General features: G+C 34.8%; 2 long non-coding RNA genes across 3 annotated transcripts in view; one reads left to right on the top strand and one right to left on the bottom strand.

The window, feature by feature from the left end:
* The window catches only part of LOC123379914, a 109,335-nt gene extending 97,570 nt beyond the window's left edge, over positions 1–11,765 (top strand). Inside the window, exons 4-5 of one of the 2 annotated variants that reach the window (XR_006584953.1) lie at positions 4,253–4,386; positions 11,545–11,765. This is a non-coding gene — a long non-coding RNA (uncharacterized LOC123379914). Of the gene's footprint in view, positions 1–4,252; positions 4,387–5,303; positions 5,505–11,544 lie in introns of those variants that run through there. The other variant, XR_006584952.1, reaches the window with a different exon arrangement.
* The window catches only part of LOC109503394, a 29,546-nt gene extending 11,439 nt beyond the window's left edge, over positions 1–18,107 (bottom strand). Inside the window, exons 1-2 of the long non-coding RNA XR_002162341.3 lie at positions 17,294–18,107; positions 7,576–7,713 (exon numbers count right to left, since the gene is read on the bottom strand). This is a non-coding gene — a long non-coding RNA (uncharacterized LOC109503394). The remainder of the gene's footprint in view (positions 1–7,575; positions 7,714–17,293) is intronic.
* Positions 18,108–24,021: the final 5,914 nt, after the last annotated feature.

Here is a 24,021-nt window from a genome sequence, read left to right as displayed (position 1 = left end):
GATGTACTGGTTAGAGGAGGAAATTGCATGTGGGGTGAGCCCAGCCTCTGTGGGGTTCTTTAAAATGTAGTTAGAAATTTGCATACAGATACAAAATGAGTAGTCCCTGAAGAGGAGAGTAAACTTGAAGACAAGGAACAGTTTAGGAACTGGGTATATCTATAAAATTCTCTTCTGGAACTACTTAATTTTTTGAAAATTTTTGCTATTTGTGCTATTTGTCATACTTGTATGACACAGCAATACAATTTTAATGTATTCTCCTCTTTTAAAGTGTAAGGTCGAAAAAGCAGAAAACTTCATATTAGCAGTCCCTAAAACTGTGCTAAGCACATAGATAAGATATATATCAATCATAATTATATTTTTAAAAATTTGATGGGCACATAATTAATGCTATATATGAAAGTAAGAGACATCAGAAAAGGAAAGAAAGCCTGCACTATCCCAAGCCCCAAGTAATGCTTTTTGGAGGCAACATGTCTGATTCAGGAATGAGCACCTAGTTTCTCAAATACATGAGAGGAAATGGCTTTGAGGGAATGTTCTACATTACACACAATGTCGAAATGTATTTGTAATTAAGTTGTAATACAAATATATTTTATAAAAAAATTTTGAGAGAGAGGACAGGGGAGAGGCAGAGGGAGAAGGAACAGAGAGAATCTCCAGCAGGCTCCATGCTCACCATGGAGCCTGACACAGGGATCGATCTCATGACCATGAAATCATGACCTAAAAACAAGAGTTGGATACTTAACCGACTGAGCCACTCAGGCACCCAATTTTTTAAAGATATAATTATGATTGATTAGATATATACATCTTATCTGCGTGCCAAACACTGTTCTAGGGACTGTTGATACAAAGTTTCCTGCTTATTCAACCTTATACTTTAAAAGAGGACAATACAGGGGCTGCTGGGTGGCTCAGTCGGTTAAGCATCTGACTTCAGCTCAGGTCATGATCTCCCAGTTTGTGACTTTGAGCCCCGCATTGTGCTGTGTGCTGACAGCTCAGAGCGTGGAGCCTGTTTCAGACTCTGTGTCTTCCCCCGCCCTCTCTCTGGTTGTCCCTGGCTCTCACTGTCTCTCCCTCAAAAATAAACATTAAAAATAATTAAATGAGAATACTCTAAAACTGATCTACCAATGAGCACTCAAAGTAATTTCAGAAAGTGAAAACCAAGGAAAACAAATGGTATAAAGTGAGAGAAAGAAGCACAGACAATGGAATAGGTCTACTTGAGGTTAAGGGATAAGAAAAAGATCTCTGAGAGAGTGATATTTGATGAGAGACTATCATAGCAAAACCAAAGGAAAAGTGTTTCAGGCAGAGGGATTGAATACTCCAAGAGCATTGGGTCAAAATGAGTTTTCCATGTTCAACAAAGAGAAAGGAAATAAGTAGGGCCTAGGGCAGCAAAAAACAGAGTAGTTTTGTAGTTAATTTATGATATAGAGTGCTTGTTCTCAAACTCAAGCAAACCTGGAAGATCTGTTAAAAAAAGAACAAAACAGATGTCTGGGTCCCCTTCTATCTTCTAACTTCTAATTCAGTAGGTCTGGGATGAGGCCCAAAATTTGCATTTCTGATGAGATTACCCTGGTGATGCTGATTCTTCTCATCTCAAGACCCACCTGGTAAACCAAGGATTTAGGACTTTGAACATAGGATGAGAAATTTTGATTTATTGTCTCTACATGTAATGGAAAGCCATTAGGTGATTTTCAGCAGTAGACTCTGAAAAAATAATGGATTGGAGGAAGAGAATGAAAGTACACTATGTGCCCAACCTTTTGCATCTTTGGATCTGAAGTGTGTCTCCTGTAAAAGGCATAGAGTTAGATGCAGTTTCTTTGGTTTGGTTTAAAAATGAACATGGGGCGCCTGGGTGGCGCAGTCGGTTAAGCGTCCGACTTCAGCCAGGTCATGATCTCGCGGTCCGGGAGTTCGAGCCCCGCATCGGGCTCTGGGCTTATGGCTCAGAGCCTGGAGCCTGTTTCCAATTCTGTGTCTCCCTCTCTCTCTGCCCCTCCCCCGTTCATGCTCTGTCGCTCTCTGTCCCAAAAATAAATAAAAAAACGTTGGAAAAAAAAAATAAAATAAAAATGAACAAAAAAACAGTCTGACAACCTTCGGCTTTTGGTTGTTTTATCATTTTACATTTAGTGTTATGTCTCATTAGCAATTTGTTAAGAATTAACTAACAAATAGAGGAGAAATAGATTAAGTATTAGTTAAGTGGATACTTTCTAGTATATTTTAATTCCTTTAATAATTTTTGCCTGTGTTTTTTGAGTTATTTTGTTAAGAGCTCCCTTAAGGCCTGGAAAGAATGGTATATTGAGACTGCTATAGAAAATGCTCCAAAATATAAGTAGTATAACACAATAGGAGCTTTTTTTTTTCCTTTTCCCTCTTTCTCTCTCTCATAATATGGAGGTTAGCGTGGTAACTTTTAATGCAGTGATTCAGAGACATAGATTTCTTCCATCTCTTGGCTATTCTATCTCTATGACTTCATAATCCTTGGAGTTTAGCCAATGAATAGGAAACAATAGGTAAAGAAAGTCCACTTACTTCTCAGCCACCTGGGCTCAGAAGTAATGTGCATTTTAACACATAAGTTATTGGCAAGAAATTATCACATTCCTTACCAAGCTACCAATGCAAAGAGCTTTAAAACATGATACCTGACTGGGCAGCCAAAGCAGCAATGATGCATGTTAGAAGGGGAAACTAAATCTTGGTGGACTTTAAGATGCTCCTGCTATGTGAAGAGACATGCTAGGAAACTACTTCAATAATCTAGGATAGAGATTTTAATGATTTAGACGAAAATTATAGTAGGAGAGGTGGAGAAAATGATAGGGTCAGAATATGTCATGGAGATAGAATTGATAGGTTTGCTGTAGGGATGTGAGCTACACTGTAGATGGTAACAATATTTACTGATATAAGAGTTTGAAGAAGAAAGAAAAAAATAGTTTAGACACATTAATTCTGAGGTGCTAATTAGATAGCCAAGTAAAATAAAAAGTAGGTATTTGGTTATATGTATCCAGAATTCAATAAAAAGCTAAAGACTGGATATATATACTTGGAAATCACTGGCCTAGAAGTAATATTTAAAACCATAAATACAATTTTCTAAGAAAAATGCACACATAAGAGAAGTGGCTCACCAGTATTTCAAAGGACAGCAAAGATACCTTAAATATGTGTGGTCATGGAACCCAAGAGAAGATAACCACACTGTTTCTCTTGTAATGCTAACTATGCCAATTATTTGACTTACAATGTTACCTAGGTTATTCATAAAAAAATGTGTTGAAAAACACAGTTTCAAGTCCTACCCTTGTACTTAGTCCAGATGTCATAATTGCTTTAAGAAGGAGGCAGTGATGCTATATGTCTTTGCAAGATAAGCCACAATAAGAATGTGGTTTCTCCAGGGTTGTCTTTCTCTCTATTAGAGAGGAAGATTATATGGAGAGAAACAAGGCCCCCAACTGAACATGATTCCAGACCTCAGCTTTACTATCTTCTAGCTGAAGACTCATACATTTTGGAGAAAAGTCACATCTCTGCAGTGCTCTCTCCAAATCCATGATGCTCAAAATCTATGACCATAATAAATACTTGTTTTACTCCACTAAGTTCTAGGGTACAATGTTTTGCAACCATTTTAAGTAGGATACAAAACTGAACTCACGTAGTGACTAAGCAGTAAATGTGGCTAAGGAGAGAGAACAAAGAGTCTGTTGCTACAGGATGGTAGGGTGTAAAGTGTACATGGGTTGGGAGGCCTTTAACTTTTACTCTGATTGAGATGAGAGCCTTTGGAGGGTTCTGAACAAAGGTATAAAATTATCTGTGTCAAAATATGTATTTGCTTCTTGTGATGGCAAATTTTTTTGATATTCCTTGTATTCTTCATTATAAACAAACACAGCCCTGTGGCAGTAACTTCTTGCCTAGTAAATTTCTACCTCAATTTTCCTGGAAATGTAACTTTGTTAGCAAAGATGCCATAAAATACAATAGACAATTCTATTTTCAGTTTTCTTGTTTGAAGGAAGTTACTAACAGAAAACTATTAAGGGATATATTCACCTAGATGACATTTCTATTTCTGCTTCTAATTATGCCAAAGAATGATACATTTTGGGCAGAAAATACTTTGGGTATATTGCAGATTCTTATCTAAATTAAAGATTCAAGGGGAAAATATTTTGGAATTTCATAGGTCTCTTAAACTCCAGCACAATATTTTGCTCCAACCCTGTCTGCCTCCTTCAAGAATACCCAAGCAAGGGGTTAAAAATTGAAAGTATCAGGAGCATGCTACTCTGCAATATGGATTAGAAATGCTTCTCATTGGTAAGTTTCTTTGCAATATTATACATATTTTTCTCATGTGAGAAATAGTACACTATCATATTTGTAGTTTTACTAAATTTTTTTCAGAGATTAGAAAATATAAAGTTGCTATGACTACAAATATTGAGTGCAATATTTTCTAAATTATTTGTGTTTCATTTCTCTTATGAAACTTGTAAAATCAAATATGGGAACTTTACTATAATTAAATGATGAGCAATCCCTATAGAACACATACTTTTCATAAGGCAAAAATGTTTAATGAAGAGGAAGGATCTCAGTGCAACACAGTCCATCTATGATGCCTAAAAGTACTGAGATTTGCAAGACATTAAATACCTAAACTAATTGTATCATATCATGGAGAAGTTGAAGAAAAAAAATCCCTAAAAATCAAACTGTAAGATAAGCACATTATAAAGCATGTAATAGTGTATTTGATTTGTTTAAACAATGATCAGTATTTTTAAACGGCACAATTATTTTCAACACCACTAATTATTTTGTTGCTTCTGTACTTAGTCTAATGATATTGTTCCAAACATATATTTATTTTTGTAATGCACTTCTACTACATGTTTATATCAAAAGAGAGTCATTAATAATCACAGATAGACTCAATCAATACAGTTCATAAAAATGAAGTCAAAACTCTTGATTTCCATTTCTAAATGACACCATGGAAGCTCAACAAATTGTATCATCTGTCTCATCTTTATCACTTATTACATATGAGATTTGATAGCTATAGCTGTTATATTAAACTAATATTATGGAAAACATCAGATAATATATATAAATCAGGTCTTCTCATCAGATGAAAAGCACCAGGGAGGGAAATAAATTCAATTATGTATTTCTCATGTAGGCATAGAGAATTTCAGTGTCTAGTATATGTTTTCCTTTTACGTTTTCAGGTTGACCCTAGAAAACTGTGTTCTATTTTTTGCTAGCATTCACTATTCAAATTCACCATTGAGTAAGCTGGTCTGAGGTAATTACGTTCTCTATATGTAAAGACTATAGATTGTAATAAAATCATCTCATGCAGCCAAAGCCGTTTCTTTCTGTGAGCAGTTAATTTCAGAAATGACCTTGAAGATGCAGGCAAAATTATTTTATTACAAAATACAGATTTATTTTTAAAAAAGGGTACTAGACTAGCTGAGACAGATTTGAAACATTCAAAGATGTGAATAAGAATTAACAGAATGTATGTAAGACCTTTCAGCCTATGAAGGAACTAAAGTTGAAGTTATTAAAAATAACTTTTGTTATATAGTGGTTATTGACCTGGCTTTATGAAAACAACTTTCTTCTTTCCCTCTAAGGAGGTTTTAGGGCATAAACCTTCAATTTTAATATATGTATAACACATATATATGGGTGTGTATACAGTCATATTTCAAGACTGTCACGCTAGATGAGAGAAACAATACAGCTTTTATACAATTGTGGCTGGAATATTAACTGATGTTAATATGTAACTGATAATATAAGCAGAATGATGAAAAAATCCGCACCACAAATAAGGAAGATACTCTCCACAGAGAAGCAAAACAACATGGGGCAGAACATTAACTTAGGGTGTTTAGTGAGGAATTGAGTTTTTATTCTATCGCTGCATTTCCAGCATGAGCATTTTGCCTGAAGAATTTATTTTACTTTTCTATCTCCATTCCTGAAAAGTCACAAGCCCTAATAATAGCTTTAGGAAGATCTATAGCTATTTGATCAGATCTGAATGAAACCTCCATTCATTGCCTCATACTTTAAACCTACTATATTGTAGTTTATACTTCCTTACTATGGTAGTTCTCCATATTCAGATTACCAGGATTTAGAGAGATTGCACTGCTTAGAGTCTTTCACACTACATAAATGGATATTGGAAAATGAGTATCAGGAAATCTTAAGAGAAACAGGAAGGAGTCAAGGAGGGGTGGGGAGGAAAGATTGCTGTGGCTCAGAGTTGAAGGTACTAGTCATTAAAAAGTAAATAATTGGTGAAAGAAGAAAGTGAAGAGACCTTAGGTATAGATTTACATTATTACTAATTAGAGTAGAAGGAGGAAAAATGATGAGCATGAGAGGGCAGCTATCAAAAAGAATGAAATCTTTCTATTTGCAATGAGATGGATAGAGCTAGAATTTATTATGCTAAGCAAAATAAGTCAATTAGAGAAAGAGAAATATCATATGATTTCACTCATATGTGGAATTTGAGAAACCAAACAGATGAACATATGGGAAGAGGAGAGAGGGAAACAAACCACACTGGGCTCTTAATGATAAAGAACAGTCTGATGATTGACCGAGGGAGGGTATGGGCTAGATAGGTGATGGGTATTAAGGAGGGCACTTATGATGAGCACTGGGTGTTACAGGTAAGTGATGAATCACTGAATTCTATTCCTGAAACCAATATTGCACTGTATGGTAAGTGAAATTTAAAAAGAAAACACACACACAAAATAATGGAGTAGGGCATTGTGTACCATGATTGGTTTGGGGGAAGGGTTTGCAAAGGCCAGAGAAGGATTTGGTTGAGAAAAAATAAAAGATCAGAGGAGAAGACATGAAGAAAGTAATTTTTTATAACTTAAGAATGTTCTTTGGTCAAAGTAATATTCAGAATGAAAGACTGTCTATCCTTAATAGGAAAGGTTTAGGTCTCTTATGGATTATAAACTTCTTGAGAACAAAGATCTTTGCAAACTTTTCAATTAGCATGAAATGCAATTATATTCACCTTGTGGGAGATTGGGTGATAGGAGATATTTGTTATAGTAACCTAGATTATGTAACAGCAGAAGATTGATGGTTGTCAATAACTAAAGCAGTAAATACAAATCAATGACTTCTTTAATAAGACAGTAGGGTGCTGTAATCAATATCTACATTTTGCTTACTAAAAACACATCCAGTCATTTTCCTATTGTCTCTTTTGTACTGTATATTCTTGTTTATGTAAACTCATATCCATTCAATTCATGTGAAAAAGCAATGTGGAAATGAACTCGTCACCGCTCTGAAAATTCAAACGTTAAAGGAACAACTGTGGTGATTTAACAAAGTTAATTTGGGTCATGCTTACCAGTAAGTAGAAAATAACATTCTGCTTTAAAATCTAGAGATATTAGGAACAGTTGTATTTTAACTGAATTATTTATATAGGCATATACTTACCTGTGTAAGGAGCTTTCCATGGGCGGTTAAACAACTACAATAACCTCAAGATGTTGCACCAAGAGTAGTCCTTTGATAGACATTGCTGGTCAGTAGATACAAAGAAAATCACCTCAGGAAGAAAAGGAACAGTCATGTCTAGAAATGAAATGGAACCAGTAATCAGCAGGTCTAAGCCATGAAAAGCAGTATGGTAGCATAAGTAAGAACATGGAAGGTATAGTTTGGTATATGTACAGGATGAGAGAGAAATCACTATTGTTGATGTGATCTGGAATCCTAGAATGAACGCAAAGACTCTTCTTATTTGCTCCCAGTACAGAAGTGTTATATAAAAATATCTAGTATAGGGCAGTTCATGAGAGAATTTTTCTAACTTTAAGCTAAAAGCACTACCTTCTAAATCTTCACTTTAGTTATTCCTTCTAATGGTTCATATAATAAAATTACTTTCTTGCTCAAATAGCAGACACTTCCAATTTTGATGAGAGTAATGTCTTTCTAATTCATCTATTTTCCCTAGTTATACATCACATTACTTTGTTCTCCACCTTTACCATAGGATTTGACATGCTTTAGCTTGAAATTTTTTTCTCAAGTATTAAGTATCTGTCCTTAACTGATGTTGAGTGTTAGGGCCCATGGTCAGTCAGTGGAGCAGTTTTCTGGCAAATTTGAATGAAAAAGCAGCATTGTTTTCAGTTTTTTACTCTGAGCTTTTGATAATTTCAAATTGAACTTACAGAATAGCAAACTTGAGTATAAGTAGACAATGTAAGTAATCTTAGTATTTTCTGCTATATTTGTTGATTTATATACATGCACATATTTATTTCCTTAATGTCCACATCAAGAATTAACTGCATATATTCGTGTATTCATATATCTATCTACCTCATTACATAAAATCAAATGGCAATTTAAACTTTTTGAGGAAAATAATAAATTCATAAGCACAAATGATATTCTTATATGATATCCATAATAAATTAATGTGGTTATATTCCTATGGAAAAGAAAAAAAACAAATTTATCACATAAGTCAGAGAAACTGACAAACTAGAAAAGGTATAAAGTATTCAAAGAAAAGTCATCCCAGCTTAATAATATTGTACAAGTCTATTAAACTATCTCCAGTGATTTGACTTAATCATCATGTCACATACTGTTGAGTGACCTTGGTCAAGTCACATAGCCTCTTCAGGTCTCAGTCTTCCAGTCTCTGGAATTTGTCAAACTTAGTTAATTTCAGTGTCATTCACTGTCCCCAAGGTGTCTGCATTTTATGGTCTGAAAATGTACCACTAATGTTTATATGAAAAACTCTGTTTACATGAAATGATAATTGTAACATATACTTGGCACTCCATAAAACCATGGGAATGCCTATTTAACAATAAAACATTTCAGTGATAAGCCTTCAGAAAATAGTATCAATCACAAAAGACACTCATAGAAGAGAAGTAAGAATAAGGTTAAGATGGAGGGTGAAATAAGAAGAAAGGTTATGTTAAAAAATACTAATAAAATTATGAGGCGCCTGGGTGGTGCAGTCGGTTGAGCTTCTGACTCTTCATTTCAGCTCAGCTTGCGATTCTAGGGTCATGGGTCAAGCCCCACATGGGGCTCCATGTGGAACCTGCTTGAGATTCTCTTTCCCTCTCCTCCTCTACCCTGCGTTCTCCCTCTCTCTAGAGAAAAAAATAACATCAAAGCTAAAAGAAAATACTAGTAAAATTAGTAAACATTGGGTAAAACGTTTAGACATCTTCATCTTAACCTGAATATGTATTTTATAATCTCAATTTCAACAAAGGAAAACTGAATTCTTCAAAAATAGAGAAGACTTAGTTCTATATGGAGGACATCCTACAGTGGTGGTATTTAACAGAAGCTCAGTTTTTTCATGTCTTATGTACATTTTACTGAAACTTTTATTAAGTACCCTTACTACCAATTAGAGACACAATAACTGAGGCCAAGCCACTGCTCTGATACTTGCTAGGTGCATGACATTAGGCAGGAAATAGGATCTCTTTGCCATTAAGTTTTTCACACAGCTTTTGGGAGGGTAAATGGGTTGGATATGCAAAGTTCCTGGCACAATATAAGTACTACAATAGTGCTAGCTGTTATGATTTCATAATTTGTCAATTTTTTTCTTATATCAATAAAAGAAATTAGAAATTTTCATGCCTAATAACATTACATATTTAAGCCATGGTTTTCACTAGTTGAAGTGGCATTTTTTTGTTTCAACAGGTATGACTTGGTCATTTTTTAATGATCTTTGCTTGGTTAAATATAAATTTCCTTTTTTTTTAAATTTTTTTTTCAACGTTTTTATTTATTTTTGGGACAGAGAGAGACAGAGCATGAACGGGGGAGGGCAGAGAGAGAGGGAGACACAGAATCGGAAACAGGCTCCAGGCTCTGAGCCATCAGCTCAGATCCTGATGCAGGGCTCGAACTCACGGACCGCGAGATCGTGACCTGGCTGAAGTCGGACGCTTAACCAACTGCGCCACCCAGGCGCCCCTATAAATTTCCTTTTAACCATTACCTCATTTTAGGTAGAAGGAAGAAGAAAATGCATTCCTTAGACTCAGTTTACTAAAACAGAGGCTTTGTAACAGGAAGCAAAACTGCCATATTCCAGATCTAGAATAAAGTATTTCATCCATTCACCCAATAAATAATCATTAAACACCTATGCACATGGTACTAAAAGTTCTGTTCTCAGTCTCATGGACATAAATATGAAACTGTCCCTGCCCTCAAAGAGTTTCAGGCTATAAAAGAGATACCGCTTATTACATGCAGTAATATATTCCACACTAAAACTCCCTGACAAAGTGCTTTGTTGAATATGTTATAGTCCTTTCTTCTCAAGTTTTCAGAGAACTCATGGAAAATCTCACAAAAAGCATCATATATAAGGGAGGTGTCATTTGGAATGCAGCAATGAAACATGGATAGGATAGAGTTGAACATTCCAGGCTGAAGGAATAGTCTAAGGAAAATCAAAGAATAAACAGTGATGTGAAGGCAAGAGCAATTAGATAGCACTGAATTCTCATAAATGACAAATTCACAAACACAAAATTTCCTTGATGATTCAAGAATACTAATTCATATTACACCTTAATAGAATAACTTCATTTAAGTGCTAATACAGAGAGGAAAAAACAAAACAAACAAAACATAAAGCTCTTTGGGTAGACCTTTTCCAGTTTAAGAAGAATTGATATTCTTTGAGTTCATGGCCTCATAAAAACAATAAATACATTTTCAACAAGAGTAAAGAAAGCTCTATATTTAGGTTACAGTAAAGGAGAGATTAAATACAAAGATGACTTTAAAAACCATTTTCTAACTACATAGTGCAGTATTTTCTAGTAGCGTGGAATTACTTTTAGAATAGTAACTCAATCAGTTTTGGTTTATGCTCAAAACCTTTTTGTTACTAACAGGAAAAGAGTAAGAATTGAGGTAAACAAGATGGTGTGCCTTGAATTGAAAAGGAGTTTTATTTCTTTTTATGATGTTCTATTACTGCTAAGCAATCCAATAAAACCTAGCAACTGGAAAAGAAAAAAACATTAGTGAAGCATTCTAAAATATTTTGTTGGGAATGAAGGAAAGAAAGAAGGCCTACAAGGAGAAAAATGGGGAGAAGAGATAAGAAAAGGTTATGAAGTAAGATGAAGGTAAAATATTTTTCACAATTTAGCATGTTCATATATCTGAAACAAAAATATTATCCTTGAAAGATTACTTGCTCTAGTGGATTTAATGGGCATTGTAAAGGAAACTGGTGGCATTGTTCTGTTACTAAAATTCAAGGCCACTGAGAAAACATATCTTTTCCCATGGAAATGAGCAATTTCACAAACCTTCTAGAGAGCATATGGTCACCACTAATCTAGTGACTTAATCCTTTCCTTTGGGTCTTTCATTCTATTTCAGGTTATCTATCCTTTGCCTCCAGGCAGGACTACAAGTAAGCCATGTAAGACAGATGGGTTTCTAGCCCAGTCAAGATTTCTAGGGAAGTCATTTCCACAGCCTCTCAACATTAATCAAAATAACCAGCCCCACAATTGAGGAGAATAGCAAAATATCCCAGGTAGGCAACAGTTTTTAATAAAGTGTTATCTGATTCCACATCTGACAATGGTTCCTTTCCTAACAAGACGTAGGAATCTAAAACAGTGTAAAATATATACCAGGATATTTGATTCCAAAGAACCTATTAAATCTCTATATTTTCAAATAATTTTTCTGGCTGTCAACATAAAATCTAATTGGTAAAGAAACACAAATAAAATACTTTGCCTACTATATCAGGCTCTTTACAGGTACACATCTATGCTCTTTAAGGTCTTAAAGTCATAATGTTGATTTTTTCCCACAATCAGTTTAATCCTCAAAACATTTGAAAATTTTATCTACTGACAATGTGAAATTTTACAAAGGGAAAGTATGTCCCACAAAGTAAAAGTGTAGGAAAATATGGACAAAATCAACCGGCTTAACTGACTTTCAAAACATTTTTCCTTATATTTAATAACTAATTTAATATTTGTATCTTTCTCAAATACTTGTTAACAAGTTCTGTGTCCAAACACTCAACCCCAGGCTTTGTAGGCATTAATTTCATTCTATAGTATCATGTCTAAATCCAACACATTCATAAAAGTCTTTTTAAAAATGACTCATGCAAAATGATGCCTCCTCCTATCCACTGTGAAAACATTAACCAGCAGTCTTTATCAAACTATATTTTATTTACTGCTTAATATAGCTCAATACGAGAATTATAATGCATGCATCAACTCATTTGTTCCAAAAGACATCCATCCCATAACTAAATACTAATATCCCCAATTTTAAAAAGGAAAAAAAAAAGATGAATGGAAATAGTAACATTTACTAACAATTTATTTGGGCCTTACTATGTCTTAGGGACAGTTCTAACATAATTCATCAATAATTTTTTCTATTATGGTAACCGGTTGCCCAATGAAACAGATTAGTGACAAATATTTTCAAAGTAGTGTCTTTTTTTCCCCATTTGACATTGTTAAAAATTTAATTTCAGGACAGTGAAAAAAATAACAATGGAATTTTCTTCATAGAGATAGTGCTGTATGAAAGACGGGTAGTCTGAAGTAGTGATTCATATTTAGAACTAATTACTGAATTAATACAATATTGATATTATATTGAAACTCCTAAACAATGAAAGAATACTGATCTTGATGGTAAAGAAGGTGAGAGGAACCTTTTGAGGCAATGGATAGGTTTATGGCACAGGTTAATTAATAGAGTTAGTTTCAGGGACTTATATCCTCTCTAAACTCATCATGTCGTTGCATTAAACAGGTACAGCTTTTTTGTATGTCTATCATACTTCAATAGTTTCACAGTCTCTGTACCTGTTAGTATATTATCTCTAAACAATATACATGTATACATATTATACACACACCATACCCGCTTACCCATGTGGAGTTACTAAAATAGTTAATCTAGGTAAATGATCGATCCAATTTTTAAAGTTATTTATTCACTATAATAAATATGATTAAACTAATGGAACTTCCAAGACAGATTTCTTCAGCTCAATTTCAGAGTAATATAAATTACTATAGTTTAGTAAATTCTTACCAATTACAGTAATGCTTTTAGAGCCCTGTAGTAGAAACTGAAATTATTGATAAACACTGAACAATTATCTTATGAAAGAAAAAGTGTCACTTGTTCCTGCCTTTTTCCAAAAGTTGATGTGATATCACTTTCAATCATATTCTCTATTTTAATTATCTAAAAATTAAATCTATAGGTATGTAATAAAAAGTCACTATAAGGCATATAACAAAAAGCTGACAGACACATCAGGATTTTTAATCATAGGTAGAAGGCTTATCTTCCTGCTGCTGCTCTGAAATTTTCTACAGATTTCAGAATAAGTGGGATTTCAGACAGAAGAAAGTATGTTCAAATGTCAGTTTAACTTGTACTTTTTTTCAAAATATACATCAAGAATTCATCATGTCCTAAATCAAATAGACTTTTAACAAGTTCTCTTTCAAAGAACTCTATCTTCATTTAAAAAAAAAATTTTTAAATGTTTGTTTACTTGCAAGAGACAGAGAAAGAGCATGAACAGAGGAGGGGCAGAGACAGAGAGGGAGACACAGAATCTGAAGCAGGCTCCAGCCTCTGAGCTGTCAGCACAGAACCCAACGCACAAGCAATGAGTTCTGACCTGAGCTGAAGTCAGACGCTTAAGCCACTGAGCCACCCAAGCATCCCAAAGAACTCTTAATATCTTCATAAAGGAAACAATGTAGATTATACAAAATGTTTGAAGTTCAGGTAAGTAAAATGCTCTGCAATTTACAAAATGACTTTTTTCTCCACACTTGCTGATACTTAAGTGGTGCATGCTACCTGATTTCCCCTTATCACTAATTGCCTTTTTAATAAACAATTGCTAGGATAAACAGACAACTATTTCAGTTTGATTGGGACACCTGCCAAAATTTTTTATATAGGCGTTTTTCTTCCCTCACAATATCTTAGCAAACTTATAAAGGAATTCTTTTTTTATCCAAGCTTTGATTAAGCCATGTAAACTAATCTCATATTGAAGAAAAATCTTTCTTATTTGATACCGCTGCGAATTCTATGTTAACTACAAATGCTTCATTCTAGGAATGGATTTGGGCTGAATATGATGCATTTTCTTCCCTGGAATTTGGGTTTGGATTTTTTTTTTAAGATAAAAGATTATTATTGGTTACTTGTCTTGGTTCCTTGATTCCTATATTGACTATTCTCCAAGGTAATTTTCATTAAGCCTTACAATGTGACCCTGCCACACCTTCACTGCTTTGTGTTTGCTTCAGTCAGTACCCTCAGACTCAGAAATGTGTAGAGAGAGAGATCCTTCTGTGATTGATTTAGGGAAGCAGGTGGAAAATTTTGTGACCTGACTTTTTTTTTTTCCTGCAAGTCTTCTCTTTCAAGTCCCTTAATCTGATATAAAGGACATGGTAGTCTGTAATCACACTCTAATCTCTATTGGTCTAAATCCAAATAATTTCCTTCCGCACCCTGCTTGGTTGAGACTTAAATCCCTTATTATTCAATGATCCTATTTTTAAACTCTGCTTGGGAAAGCAGTGGTGACTTTTGATGCTAATCCTATTCAGTCCACTGACTCTATCCCCTTCAGGGAAATGGCCAGGGATTTTTAAGGGGGTAAGTATATAGCAGCTGTACAACAAGAAAAAGAGGAAAGCTAAGTTAGAATTTTCAAAACTACAGAGGATAATAAAAATAAAGCCTTTATATTAAAACCCACGTGAATTTATTCTGATGAGCAATCTATTCATTCCATTGGAAATAGCTAGTTAAATCCTTTACTCAGAGTTTTTCATTGCCTAGGAGTTCATAGTTACAGGATTGTAGGATAAGCAGTTGATTTTATATTCAAGGCAACAGCACTGGTAAGTCCTCAGACACTTCCAAAAGAAAACTGAATCAGACCATATTCAGATTCTAAATAAATGTTAATTAATATAATAATCCTTAGGATTTTCTTTGACTTCCCATTTGGAAGTTACAAATGACCAAGAAAATACATAAAATACAATGCAGGAGACAAAGCTCTGAGCTGGGTGTCAGAACACCGGGCTTCTATGTCTGAGACTCCCATCGTGGTTAAATAAGTGTATAAAGCTTAAATTATAAACCAATTTTTAATAAAAAGGAGCTCAGATAAATAATGATGAAGCCATTTTTAGCATTAAAAGACTATGAAAGGCACACCTCTCATGAGCAGTGTTTCCATCCCTCTTGGCCACATTACAAAGGGCCTAGCACACTACCTTGCCAAGAGATAACGAGCCCTCATATCCTGTGCTGGGCTCATCCCTGTGTGGGAATATCTTAGCATGTTTCAGATTCAGTGTCTACTACTTTGTTCTGTTTAAGTATATGGCACCTAGCCAACCATCCTGCCACACCTGTCCCCTTTGAAAAGAGGATGGGATCCTAGTGCTATACAAAAACAATTCTTGTAGGTCAAATGCCTGTGTTGGCTGCCAAAAGAGACCTTCTGGCTGGAGGGAACTAACTAATGTTGCCTATGGAAGCTGCTCTTGTTGTGTCTTCTCTGAGTACAGCACTGTTACATCCATTACTGGACCACAGTATGTTTTCCGTACACACTCCAATACCAACAGGCAGTGGGCAGAAGCGTTCAGCTTTCTACTCCTGGAGGTAAGTAACAAGATGCCACTTGCTTCACCAAAATTTGTCCTAAAATAATGACTTGATGGACTTGTGGTGAGAATTTAGCTAATACAAGCCTGGTCATGAGTAGCATTAATTTTGGTCCTTTTTCTTGTCATGCCATTACATTGTTAGTCCTTCTAGATGGCATGACCTTCCCTCTGTATCACTTCATTTATCATTCTTTAAGCCTTAACATTTAACAAAATTTTCTTTTTCCCTTCCCAAAGGATAACCTTGGCCAATCCACAATGTGTACTAATCACATTGTTTTGTAATTGTGTACTGATGGACAAACTAACTTTTTCTATTACAATATGAGCTTTATGAGGACAGGATTCATGCCTTATAATACACATGATATTAACATGTATCTTAAAGGTATTATTCAAATACCCGAATGAATGCCTGGATATTCTGATATTTCCTTTCTCAGATCTTCTCTTAAAAAAAAAGGAATTTGTGATCCCTTAATGTTTATTTTTGAGAGAAAGAGGGAGACACAGAATCCACAGCAGGCTCTGAGTTGTCAGCACAGAGTCCAACATTTGGCTAGAACTCGTGAACCACAAGATCATGACCTAAGCCTAAATTGGAAGCTTAACCGACTGAATTAAGTATCCGCAAGAATCACAAATTCTTATAAATCAGAAAATAATCTTTCTTAAGCTACATTGCAGAGTGTTTATGAGCCCAAGTTTGTAAACAGACTGAGGTTTGAATACTGCTCTCTTTCCAGCTAAGTGATATTAGGAGGTCTCAGACCTTTCTTCACAACTTCACATATTCTCATCTTCTATTAGAACACCATTATTTTTCCCAATATTTACATTTCTTTTACATATAACAATAGATTCTAGCACATAGCTAATAAACCATAATACTTTTTTACATTTAAAAATATATTCATGGTTTGTATCCTTAACAAGTGAAATGTATGTGATTGGATTCCACTTGGCTTCTTAAGTAAAATCCTGGAGGGGCGCCTGACTTCGGCTCAGGTCATGATCTCGCGGTCCGAGCCCTGCGTCGGGCTCTGTGCTGACAGCTCAGAGCCTGGAGCCTGTTTCAGATTCTGTGTCTCCCTCTCTCTCTCTGACCTTCCCCCATTCATGCTCTGTCTCTCTCTGTCTCAAAAATGAATAAACGTTAAAAAAAAATAATAAAATCCTGGATAGCAGTAGAGTTACATGTGTGTTTTCTGACTTCTGGTGCTGGCTAAGATAGAGCAAACCCACTCCATCCTATCCCCCTGCCACCACTTTTACAACTAAAAATCTGGACACAGTACACAAAGTAGCTACACCAGGACTCAAAACTGAACAGTCGCAAACAGATTGGATGAAAAGTCAGCACTTGCCGACTGACTGGGAGAGTGGTCAGTTTTCTGATGCCTGCCTTCCTTTCTTACCTGGCTTTGTTTCACCTGAGTGTGGCCTGAACTGAAGAACTGCAGAACAGGAAGAGAAGGAAATCTTGTAGGGAGAGCCCTTCTGTCTTTCCAGGAGACCAGGGGATTTAAAATCCCAGAGATGAGAGAAAAATATGTTTTTTTCTCCGATCCCTACTCTCAGGCCAGCCCCACTCACAAAGCCGAACTGCCATGGTGCTATGACAAGGGCTCCTAAAACACATAAAGAGACAAAACACTTGTCTTTAGCCAGAGAAACCCCTGTGATATGAAGTACGTGTAAAGAATCACCATTATTTTATTCTCATTGACATCTTCTCTCAAGGATGGACCCAGTCATATATAATTGTGTGACAGGACAGGGGGTAAAATTCTGAGAGAAATTATTTTTCCATCCAGAAGAGCTAGGGAATGAGGCCCTGGGTACTAGAAATTGTGAATAAAATACTGAAGAGGAGTAGGCTAGAAGAGCAGATTCCCTAGCCCTATGCATGAACAAATACATGGACCTTGACTCATCACCAAGATCAACACCCAATAACAGAGTGTAGTGTTTCAGAATTGAACTGTGATATAAAATTTCCACCAAATATTTTAGTCCCAGATGAAGTCCTGAGTAGCACAATTGCTAATTTTGAAGGCACACTGACATTGGAACTACTGCCACTAAAGATGGAATAAAATTTGCCTTCTGAACTTGCCATGTCATTTGCCTTTTAAAAGAACAACGATGCAACAAACAACATTCTCCAGAGGATTTGACAAATGTCCAAAGTACAATAGGAAATAACACTATACCAAAGGGTTGTGGGATAAAAATTTGACTAATCATCAAGTGCAAACACCATCAGTTGTCAACCCAGTATTGCCAGAACAAAGACTGTAGTGTCAATCTGTTAAGATTAAACACTCTTGAATGAAATGTAGAAGTTCATAGCAGAAAAAACATAAATCATAAGAAATATGAACAGAAATTTTAGAAATATATATATATATATATATATATATATCTGAATTAAAAAAAAAAAAGTTAGATGGCCTCAATATCAGAATAGAGGCACCAGAACAAAAACATCAGTGAATCCAAAGATCAGTAGAAATTTTCAAATATGAAGAGAATAAGATTGAAAAATTAATGAAGTAGCCTCTTCATTCCTATTCAGTACATGCAGAACGTTCTAAATAGTACAGCAAGGAAGGAAAAAAATTATAAAATAGGGGTGGGAAAAAATGAAATAAAACCATCCCTATTTATAGACAACACATAAATCTCATGGACTCTTCACAAAAAGCTCCTAGAACTAATAGGTGAATTTAGCAAGATGGCAATATACAAGCTCAATAGTACAAAAATCAGTTGTTTTTACAAATAGAATTAAAGACTTGAAAATAAAAAGGTCTAAACAATATCATTTACAAGACCACACAAAAATAAAAGATTTAGCTATAAATCTAACACAATATGGTCTTGGTCTGTCTGCTAACAACTATAGAACACTGATGAAAGAAATAAAAAAAGACCTAACAAGTAGAAAGACATACTAAGTTTGTGATTGGAAGACTTACTGTTGTATCAAATTGACCTATGTCAATGTAATCTAAATCAAAATCCAAGTATATTTTGAAGATATTAAAGAGATTACTCTAAAGTCTATATGGAAAAGGATAAAACAGTCGAATTCACACTTGATACTGACTTAATACAGAGTAATCAAGGCAGTGTGGTATTGTCCAAAGTATGCACATATAAATAGAACAAAATGGTGAGTTCTGAAACAGACCCAACATATATGATCAACTGATTTTTGACAAAGGTGAAATCATAATTTTAGGTGAAAGGATAGTCTTTTCAACAAATGGTGCTGGAAAAATTGAGCATTCATGCACAATTGATCCTTGACCCATATTTCACATTTTAACAGAAATTAACTCAAATTAGACCATAGATGTAAATGTAAAACGTAGGAAACAGGAAAAAATATTGTGGCCATGTTTTAGGCAAAATATTTTTAGATATGATACCAAAAGTATGATCCATCTAAAAATGTTGATAAATTGAATTTCCTCAAACACATAAAAAAAAAAGCAACAACAGTATTAAAACTGAAAATAAAAATATTGGTGAGGACGCAGAGCAGCTAGAAGTCTCATATGTTACCAGTGAGAATGCAAAATAATAGAGCCTCTATATAAAGGAGCTTGGTAGTTTTTTACAAAGCTAAAAATACACGAATATTTATATAGTTTGCAGATACCTACCTAAGAAAAATGATAATATGTCTGTAATGTATAAAGCAGTTTTCTTTTTAATTGCAAAAAACTAGATACCATCCCATTTTTGTTTGATTTAAAAAAAAGAAAACCTGGCACATCGATATGATGAAACACTACTCAACAATAAAACACCATGGATATATCACAAATGAACTGTAAGTGAAATACACCACACTAATAAGACTATAAACCATATGATTCCATTTTTATGTTATTCTGGAACATCATAAGAATGGAGAAATACTATGGTCTCTAGGATTTAAGAGTAAAGGGAATGGTCTACTACAAAGAAGCAACACCAGGCAATGCTTCGGTTGATGAAACAGTTCTTCATCTTTTTTTTTTTTTTACGTTTATTTTTGAGACAGAGAGAGACAGAGCATGAGCGGGGGAGGGGCAGACAGAGAGGGAGACACAGAACAGGAAGCAGGCTCCAGACTCTGAGCCATCAGCCCAGAGCCCCACGTGGGGCTCGAACTCACGGTCTGTGAGATCGTGACCTGAGCTGAAGTCGGACGCTTAACCGACTGAGCCACCCAGGCGCCCCTCTTCATCTTTTTTGTAGAGGTGGTTAAATGATATACACTTACCAAAAGTCACACAACTGTAACCAGAAATAAGAGAATTTTATAATAATAGGTTAATATTAAAAGTTGTCATTTTCTTAACTGCAATGTCTGTTTTTAAGTTTTCCAGCTGTATTGCTTTTCCATTTATTTACTGAAAAAGCATTAGTGGTTATAATATGCCAAGTACTACAGAGAAACATTTAAAAAAGTAAGATATTTTTGCCTTCATGGAACTTACTTTCTAGTGAGAAGAAACAGTGAACATGGATATGAAGCGAAATATAGGATATGTTATTTGATAAGAGTTGAGAAAAAAAAATAAAGTAGGGGAAATAATTAACAAGTTTGAAAGTGGTTAAATTATTACATAGAATAGTCAGGGAAGATCTCACATGCCAAAGAAAATCTCACTAACAAGACAATATTTTAATTAATACTGGATCATCATGCATTCTCTCTTGCTTGCATTCTATCAATAGCTGAGGAATGGTGAGAAATCCGTGATAATAAAGGAGAAAAATTCAAGAAATAATAGTAAATATCCTTTCATCCATAAGATTTATTACATTTTTAAGAATCACTCCCAAACCACCTTTAAATTTATAGCCACACTTTGTGCTATATTGCTCTGATAATCCTCAGATGGTCACATCTCTTGTTATTAGGAAGCAGTGGTATAGAAAGAAACAAAGTGTTTCAATAAAATATATGGACAGTTTGATTGTTGATATGACATTTATAAGCATGGGAAATAATGTCATATTTTTATGTTATTTCATGATAATTCTGGCAGCACTAATGATATTACACAGTAATACTAAATATATATGGGTAAGAGAAAGCACAAATTCAAAACGGCAGAATCAGGTCTTATTTTGAAGGAGAAGATGCCTTATTTAAAGGGTTACTGAAAAAACTAGAAGGTAATAAGGTACAGAGGCATTGAAAACATGAATCCCAACTCAAACACCAATATAAAAATACATACGAATTAATAATTAATTTTTAATGAATGCAATTTAATAGGGATAATTTCAAGCAGCTATTTAAGCTATAAATACTTAATACAATTTTTAATACTCTATCATAATTTTCATTATAATGTTATTAAATGTTCATACATTTTATTAAAATTTTAAAAATTTGTATTTGAATTTCAAAGCATAATATCCTTTTGACTGGTATATTGTAGTAATGCAGGAAACTTGGGTAGGGTTGATTACTTTATAAAGTATTTGAATCTTTTTAATTTTATAGAAAATACTTCCATTAAAAATACAGCTTATAAATTTATGCTTTTAAGATTAAAGCATGAAAATACAGCTCATCCCCCCCATTAAGAAAAAAAAAACCAAAAAAAAACAGAGGCCACTCTTCACAGAGAATCAATATTGCAACAAATCTTGGATTTGTAATAGCGGTTGAGTAATCGGCACTTAATTGTTTTTTTTAATGTTTATTTTTGAGAGAGAGACAGGGAGGCACAGAATCTGAAGCAGGCTTCAGGCTCTGAGCTGTCAGCACAGAGCCCAATGCAGCGCTGGAACTCACGAACTGAGAGATCAAGACCTGGTCCAGAGTTGTACACTTAACTGACAGCCACCCAGGCGACCCCAGTGTTAGGCACTTTACAGTTTAATTGCTTTGTGGATGCTTCTGACTTTTCCATTTCTGCTCTGAATTTTGCCTAATTTTTAATCTCTTCTTATGAAGATAAATTTAAGCTTTCATTTTTTGTGCCAGTGTGTGCATGAAAGGAGGCCCATAAACTTTTTTGCTCTATTGTGGTTTTGTTTCCTTTAAAAATTATCACTGATAATTTTAGGATATTTTTTTCCCGTTCTCTCCATTTAGTATTGTAAAATCAAAGAGAAAAGGGTCTGAGGGGGATAGACTTAAATACTGGAACTTCAATACAGGAATATCAGGTCTTTGTTCACCATGCCCCAGCAATACCCTGGTTTCATCTGGTGTAGAATAATAAGGTCCAAAGACCCAGTACCAATTATCCTTTAATAGATAATGGCTTCCTAGTATTTAAAGATGCTGAGGCAGCTCAGAGAAAGGTTGGTGATAGCCTGCTTACATATTACAAATTCTTAATTGACCCTCAAAAATCTGAGCATTAAATACTGCGGACATTGTAATTTTCCTTATGTTACAATTCAGGATGCTAAGGCTCAGAGAACATAGATAGTGTGCCAGAAATCACCCAGCAAGGAAAAAAAGTCCTGGGAATTACAGCCTGAGCCTTTAGTCCCCCATCCTTCAATCTCAGGCTTTATTTGCACAACTCTACATTGTACCATTCCCTCATTTAAATTTTTTTAAATATTTATTTTGAGAGAGCATGCACGTGAGTGATAGAGGGGGTTCAGTGAGAGGGAAAGAGAGTCCCGCGCTGACAGTGTAGAGCCCCACATGGGGCTGTACCCCGCTAAGTGCAAGATCATTACCTGAGCTAAAATTAAGAGCTCCGGCTTAACTGACTGAGCCACCCAGGCTCCCCTTTTCCTCATTAAAATAAGATATACTGAAAGAGATTCTACTAGACTCCACCATCAAATAATTCTTGCTCTGGTGTTCATAAGATACCTGAACTTGACTTTATTACTTCAGTTATTATATATGAACTTACCAAACCATATGCATAGTCTGATAAGATAGGTGAAATAACTGGATTGTCGGAAGTTGTATTGGGTCAAAATAGCAACAAATCATATAAATTAAAGTTAATTTACTGTTCTTTTATAATGGGGTAAAATTCAACCTCAATGTTTGTATGTTTGACTATGTATAGCTCTCTTAATTTATAAAAGACTATTTGTTTGCTTGAGTCACCTATCGGCCTGAATATCTAAAAGGGAACAAAAAATCATCCAGATCTCAACTTTACGTCATCATTTTTTTGACCACACTACCCTCTCATTTCTCAAAATCTATAGCTTCATTTCCTTTCCCATTATTTGAGTCATAATATCTATATTTATACTACTGATCTCTGTGTATCAATGTTCCTAAACAAATATTAAATCATATAAGAACAGACACAATGTGGGGTGCCTGGGTGGCTCAGTTGGCTGAGCGTCAGACTTCGGCTCAGGTCATGATCTCGCCATTCGTGAGCTCGAGTCCCGCGTCGGGCTCTGTGCTGACAGCTCAGAACCTGGATGGAGCCTGCTTCGGATTCTGTGTCTCCCTCTCTCTCTGCCCCTCCCTGCTCACCCTCTGTCTCTCCCTCTCTCTCAAAAATAAATCAACATAAAAAAGAACAGAAACAGTGTTTTATAACTACTTATACATACTTCAAATACGTGCTAATTGAGTGGTTTAAAGTAGACCTGGCAGCATATATACACATACATATGCACAGATTTCACTGCCTTATTTCAATATTCCATAATCATTTAATGAGCACAACTTCTCTTGTTCCTGTCTACATACCTGTTTCCTGCATTCATTTTTCAGAGGGATCATTATATATTTGAACAACAAATTAATAGCAAAAAAAAAAATTAGAGCACCAGATTTCTCTGTATTTTAATTAGGATGCACTCATGGTATGTATGGTAATATCATTAGTTGAATTTTTACATCCCATTACTGTAAACTCCAGTTTTAAAAAGCCACCTCTCTGCATAAAGTTTATGTTATGAACAAATAAACACCAATTAAATCTTCCCTATGTATGTTTCACATCTTTTTAATGTAATTTGCTTTATTACAGTCTGCACTCAGTTGTTATTATGGCTATTACTCAGCTGCTACTCAATAAAGGTGTTGTTCTTATAAGTTTTATGATATTTTTCATTGAGAGAATTTACAAACACAAATAAATGCATACTTAAACATTCTGTATCAATATTGGCACTTAGAAGAAATTTG

This window comes from Felis catus, chromosome C2 (genome assembly GCF_018350175.1).
Source record: "Felis catus isolate Fca126 chromosome C2, F.catus_Fca126_mat1.0, whole genome shotgun sequence".
In the NCBI taxonomy this organism is placed as follows: domain Eukaryota; kingdom Metazoa; phylum Chordata; class Mammalia; order Carnivora; family Felidae; genus Felis; species Felis catus.
This window is presented reverse-complemented; position numbering and strand designations above follow the sequence as displayed.